At 44.7% G+C, this 6963-nt stretch overlaps 1 pseudogene; it reads right to left on the bottom strand.

The window, feature by feature from the left end:
• Positions 1–4492: 4492 nt before the first annotated feature.
• On the bottom strand, positions 4493–5435 carry LOC131279660 (olfactory receptor 13A1-like; annotated as a pseudogene).
• Between the last annotated feature and the right edge of the window lie 1528 nt (positions 5436–6963).

Below are 6963 nucleotides of genomic sequence, written 5' to 3'. Positions count from 1 at the left end.
GCTAAAATGTTACAAGCAGTGGAAAACATGTTTAGATTATGATTTTTAATACATTTCTCTCTAGAACACTGATTGTGCATAAGGATGCGTAGAACCAGAACTCTCATTCATTGTTGATGTAACTTTAAAAAGTACAACCATTTTTTTGGGGAAAAAAAACATTGTCAGATTATTATAAAATCAAACATAAATATCCCCTTAGGCCAAACAATTATATAGTCATTGACCCAAGAGAAACACATCTGCAGAAGGATCTGCATGCAAATGTTCATAGCAGCTTTCTTCAGAATAGCCGAAAATTGGAAAAAATACAAATGTTTACCAACAGGTGAATTAAATAAAACTTGGTGTATTTATGCAACAGAACACTAATAAAAAATGAACCAATCAACGATACATTTGACAACATTAATAAATCTCAAAAATAGAATACTAAGAAGACTCATATAAATATAAAAATCCATTTATATGAAGTTCTAGATCAAGCAAACACATCAATGGTGAAAAATCAGAACAGTGCTAACTTAAGAAAGGAATGGGGGGGCGGCGGACTTGGCCCAGTAGTTAGGGTGTCCGTCTACCACATGGGAGGTTCACAGTTCAAACCCCGGGCCTCCTTGACCCATGTGGAGCTGGCCCATACGCAGTGCTGATGCGCACAAGGAGTGCCCTGCCACGCAGGGGTGTCCCCCGTGTAGGGGAGCCCCACGTGCAAGGAGTGCGCCCTGTAGGGAGAGCCACCTAGCACGAAAGAAAGTGCAGCCTGCCCAGGAATGGTGCCGCACACACGGAGAGCTGACACAGCAAGATGACGCAACAAAAAGAAACACAGATTCCTGTGCCTCTGACAACAACAAAGAAGATGCAGCAAATAGACACAGAGAACAGACAACTGGGGGGTAGGGGAGAGAAATAAATAAATAAATAAATCTTTAAAAAAAAGAAAAAGAAAGGAATGGGGTTACGATTGACTTGAGAGGGGTAGAAGAGAAACTTCTGAGATGGAAGTTACATTCTACATCTTGATAGGGGCTATGCAGCTGTATGCACCTGTCAAAACTCAGAAAATGTGAACATTCACTTAACAATTTCATTGCAAATTTTACCTCAAAGGGAAATTAAACTGTAAACAAATGCTTAACACTAATTAATGAGTATTATGGTGAAATACTTAAGGAGAAGTTTACTGATCTTTGAAACTTGCTCTGAAATTAATAAAACAAGGTGAATTGATGGATGGATAAATAAAACAATAATAGGAACATAGTAATGATAAAATTTTGGTATTGGGCAGGAACATAGCAATGATAAAATTTTAGTATTGGGCACATGAGTGTTCACTGTAAAGTTCTTTCAGCTTTGCTACACATTAAACCTTTAATTTTTAGATCTTGAACTCTATACTCTGAATACAAGGCAGAAACTTAATCTCGGGAGGTCAAGAATTCATGTAGGCAGAGAAGGTAGAAGGTTTGGCGCCATCCAGTGGAGGAGCCGTAGCATCCTCAGGTGAGTGCTGGAGATGGGAGAAGTGGTGGTTATGAGAAGTGTTCATATTTAATCAATAGGATTTGAGGATGCTTTGGATACAGAGCCCAGGAAAAGGTGCAGGAATGTTTCAGTAACTAAGGCACTTAAAATTAGACAGGGTTGAGAACAATGAAGATGATGCACTTAGATGTTGATAATGCCTGTAAAACCTACCAGCACTGTGATAGCTAGGCAATTATATCAATGAGTCTGGGATCTGAGAAATGGAGAAAGTGGCCACGGTAGCTGCTGAGAGTGGGGAGAGGGAAGAAGAGATATGATGTGGGGCCATTTTCAGGACTTGGAGTTGTCCTGGGTGGTACTGCAGGGACAGTTACTGGACATTGCATGTCCTGCCATGGCCCGCTAGGTGGACTGGGGAAGAGTGTAAACTATAATGTGGACCATTGATCTTGCGGTGCAGCAGCGCTCAGAGATGTATTCGCCAATTGCAACGAAAGTCCCATGATGATGGAGGAGGTTGTTGTTATGGGAGTTGTGGGGTGAGGGGGTGGGGGGGTATATGGGGACCTCATATTTTTATTTTAATGTAACAGTAAAAAAAAATAAAGACAAAAAAGAAAAAAGGAAAAAGGAAAAAAGAAAAAGAAAAGGTTTGTGCAAACTAAAAATGAAAACAAGTATTAATCCTGTGATAGCAAAGATTCCTGGTTAAAGAATGATCCTCACCTTTGTGAAAGGAAAAAAATAAATTAATATAAATTGCTTTTCTGTAGGTGGTTAAAATGGAAGGTTAATTATACCACCTCTTTAAGGTGCCCAGGCCGCAACACCTCCTGAGGAATTTGCCTTTTGTCTCTTCCCCTAACTGAGGCAAGAGGAGGTGGGCAGGAGAATCAGGGTCCAGGTGACATTCTCCAAAGCAGGACAGCAAGAGACCCCTGTGTCACAAAGCACCGAGCAGTGTGCATAGCGGACCTGGCTCCAGAACCTGGGACCCTCAGTCTGAAAGAGGAAATGCTCAGTGGCATCCACATGAGAAGGCTACAGTCTGGCTTCCGAGTGCCTGTGTGGGTGAAATGTTAGCAGGTGTTGGCGAGTGGGTGTGTTACGTACCCTGCTGGTGCTTCTGCTGTTCTGCTTTTTTTTTTCCTTCAGTTTTTTGATACATATTAATAAAACATACAGTTCATCCAGACTGTACAATTAATGGTATTGGGTATAATCACAGAGTTGTATGCTCATCACTCAATCATTATTAGAGCATTTTCACTATTTCAATAATAATAATAAACAAAAAAAAACAGACAAAATTCCTTACCTCTCAATCTCTCTCTGTTTTCCCTGCTGTGCATAACTGCTATTTCTGGCTATTCTTCCACAGTTATTTATTTGTTTATTAAGCAGTTGTATTGGGATATATGCACATACATATGATCTATCCAAAGTGTATAATCAATGTGTATATACATTGTGTATATATACAAAGTGTATAATACAATCAAACATTGTATATTCATCGTCTCAAATACTGTGTGTCTAGTCTCCTTCACTTAGTATAATGTGTTTTGTTTATTTTCTTGGTCTGATATTAACATTTTGTAGTATTAACCTATATTTGTTCAACTTCAAAGAAAATGGTCCTACATATGCAATTTTACCCATATTCATATTTAACATAATGTATTTAGTTCATAATAGAGCAATCACAACATTTGTCCTTCTGTGTCTGGCTTGCTTCACTCAACCTAGTGTCCTCCAGGTTCATCCACGTTGTCATATGTTTCACGACTTCATTTCTTCTTACCGTTGCATAATATTGCATAATGTGTATACTCCACAATTTGTTTATCCATAGAACAGTTGATGGGCACCTGCGTTGTTTCCAACTTTTGGCAATTGTGAATAATGCTGCTATGAGCATTGGTGTGCAGATGCCTGTTCGTGTCACTGCCCTTAGTTTTTCTGGGCATATACCTAGTGGTATTGCCAGGTGCCATGGCAAGTCTATATTCAACTTCCTTAGGAATTGCCAAGCAGTCCTCCACAGTGGCTGTACCATTCTAAATTCCCTCCAGCAGTGAATAAGCCTTCCTAACTCTCCACATCCTCTCCAACATTTACATTTTCTAAATTTTTAATAGCGACCAGTCTAATAGGTGTGAAATGATATCTCACTGTAGCTTTGATTTACATTTCCCTAATCACTGTTGATGTTGAACATTTTTTCATGTGTTTCTTCACCATTTGTATTTCTTCTTTGGACAAGTATCTTTCCAAGTTTTTGCCATTTTAAAATTAGATAGTTTGCCTTTTTATTGTTGAGTTTATGATCTCCTTAACAATATCGATCTCCTTATGTATCATGGATATTAAACCCTTATCAGATATGTGATTGTCAAATTTTTTCTTTTATTGAGTTGATGGCCTTTTCACCCTTCTGACAAAGTCCTTTGAGGTGCAAAAGTATTGAATTTTGAGAAGGTCCCATTTATCTATTTTTGTTGTTGTTGTTTGGGCTTTGGATGTAAGGCTTAAGATACCAACCACCTCCCACAAGATCTTGAAGATGTTTTCCTACATTTTCTTCTAGAAGTTTTGTGGTTGTTTTTATAAGGTCCTTGATCCATTTTGAATTAATTGTGATTAACGTGTGAGTTAGGGGTCTTCTTTCTTCCTTTAGGATATGGCTATCCAGTTCTCACAGGACCATTGTTGAATAGACTATTCTGGCTGAGCTGGGTGGGCTTAACCTGCTCTTCTTCTTGGTCATCTGCTCTCTCTTACCTTTTCCTCTCGCTATCTGCTCCCTTGAGACCTGAGAGCATCAACAGTTAGCTCCTGGAAAGTTCAGTCCGTTTCACTAAAGAAGGATGGCCAGTTCCCACTGAGGGAGCTCATTGTTTATAGTCTTTCCCTTGCCACTTGCATCAGAGTCTCAAAGTCAGTTTCTGAAATCAACTCATTATCATAGAGAAAGTGTCACCTTGGCCACTTCCTTTCATTTACCAAATGTGGAAAACACCCTCCTGAGGGCCACTTTCACATCTTTGTTCCGCAGAGTGTAGATAAGTGGGTTCAGGGAGGGGCTGACGGCCATGTACAGGATGGTGACCACTTTGCCATTTTCCACAGAGGACCCAAAACCAGGCAGGATGTAGGTGTAGATAAGGGTGGAGTAGGACATGCAGACCACCAGGAGGTGGGAGGAGCAGGTGGAGAAGGCCCGGCGCTTGCCCTCGGCTGAGCGGATGCGCAGGATGCTGGCGATGATGAAGGCGTAGGACACCATGGTGAGCAGGAAGTTGAGCACCTCAAAAAAAAGTCTGCAACAACAACAACATTGTTTAGGTGTGTGGAGCTACAGGCAAGCACTAACAGTGTCGGGATTTCACACACAAAGTGATGGATCTGATTAGGGCCACAGAAAGTTAGTTGTGTCATCAGGCCAGTGTGCACAGAGGTGCTGGCCCCACTCACAGCCCACACGCTGCCCACCAGGAGGGCACAGAGGGGCCTGCTCATCAGGGTGTGATAGTGCAGGGGCTGGCAGATGGCCATGCAGCGGTCGTAGGCCATGACTGTGAGCAGCAGCAGCTCAGCCCCAAGTATCCACGACAGGAAGAAGAGCTGGGTCAGGCAGCCCCCGTAGGAGATGGTGCTGCTCCTGCCCAGCAGGTTCTCCAGCAACTTGGGGATAACAGTGGATGTGCACGATGTCTAAGATAGCCAGGTTAGTGAGAAAGAAGTACATCGGGGTGTGGAGTGCTGGATTCAGGCAGATGGCTGTGAGGATGGCCTGCAAAGGCTCTCAGGTAAAGGAGGGAGAAAGTAGCAGAGAACACATCCTGGAGGCAGGGCTTTTCTGAGAAGCCCTCCAGGACAACTCCACCACAGCCATGTGGTTGTTTGTTGCCGTTGGGCGGTGAGTCCTTCTGATGCATCCTGAGAAGCAGAGAGCCTAGGAAGAAGGAGCACAAGGACCAGTGGTGACAGATCCTCTCTGCATGCTGGTCCTGCTAAGACTCTACAGGGATGTTTGTGATGGTACCTCTGCCCTAGGAAACATGGCCAAGAGGTTAGCCGGGGCCCCTGCACTGAGGGAGACAGCCAATCAGGAGGTTGCCTCTGCCCTCTGGATCTCTCCCTGCAGCCCCCCCCCCCCCATGCCCACACAACAGCCTCTCCTTCCTGTGTGTGGCTGGACCAGCATTTTTTAGTAATTTACATAATAAGAGAAGCCTGTTTTCACTTTGTGAGCATTTCATACATTATCCTGACACGTGAATGCTACTGGGAGATGAATCGCTGTGCACAGAATATTGTGTGACCTGAAAGACACACCCACCCAGCCAGGCAGACCAGCAAGTTCCAGGTTTCAGCACACTGAAAGAGGGAAAACCAGTTTAGCAGGGATTGGGTGAGGCTTCACCGAGAAGAGTGCCTCAAAGATGGATGAAATTCTCGCCTGCAGAGAATGTGGGCAGAGGGATGGGCTAATGTGGGAATTCTGGGTGCCATGAGGGAACCAGCAGATGGGGGCATGGCCTGGGAAGTGGGCTGGGCATCGGAGCAGGTCAAGTCTCCTAGGGCTTTCACTGGCCTGGAGCGTGTGGGGGGCACTGTCGGAACACAGTGGAGCATGTGGACATGGCAGCAGGTCCTTCAGTCCAATCCTCAACCACCCAGTTCTGCCTTGTGCACTCCAGTCTGCTCCCCAGGCTTTGTGTGGGGCTGGAAATGGGCATCCAGTGCTGCTGTGAGCAGCAGGATCCTGTTGCCTGCAGGATCCTGACTCCTAGCTCTAACCTCACCCAGTTTCTCTTAGGCTAATTCAGAAGCTTCATCCTTCATTGAGTGCCACCATGTGCCAAGGGCTGGGGCTACAACAAAGAAATGAATAAACCCACCCCGTTTTGCCCAGGGTGCAAAATGCAACCACTCAGTTAGAGACTCCCCAACATTGCACACCTGTCCGGCATCTCATTTCTGACCCAGGACACGTGGGCAGGATGGGAACCAGCTCAGATGAGCAGACCATCTTTCTTGGGCTCCAGACTCTGGTCCCATGACTAGCTGATCCATCAACCCCAAGGTGAACATTTCCCTCCCCGCCCCCGTGCCCAGCATACCTGGAAGCCCAGGGAAGATGGAGGAGGGTCCAAGAACGTGTCCTGGAGTTCCAGATAGCTAAGGAATCCATGAGAACAAGAAGCTCTCACCATGTGCACATCCTAACCAGGAGGCTTGTCTCTCCCTTGTGTCCAATGAACAGAGATGCTGCAGACGTCCTGGCCAGGAACACCCGGTGGGTGATGCGCAGGAACAGGTATACTCAAGGTTCTCTGATATTGCCAGCTGCAGCCTGTTCACTCCCTTCACCCTCTTTGCCCCCTACCCTAACAAGGGACAAGGACTGCACAGGCAGCTGACCTGAGCAAAAGCTGTATCCCTGAGACCTGGCGTGCTAAC

The sequence above is a fragment of the Dasypus novemcinctus genome, chromosome 9 (genome assembly GCF_030445035.2).
Source record: "Dasypus novemcinctus isolate mDasNov1 chromosome 9, mDasNov1.1.hap2, whole genome shotgun sequence".
NCBI lineage: Eukaryota > Metazoa > Chordata > Mammalia > Cingulata > Dasypodidae > Dasypus > Dasypus novemcinctus.
This window is presented reverse-complemented; position numbering and strand designations above follow the sequence as displayed.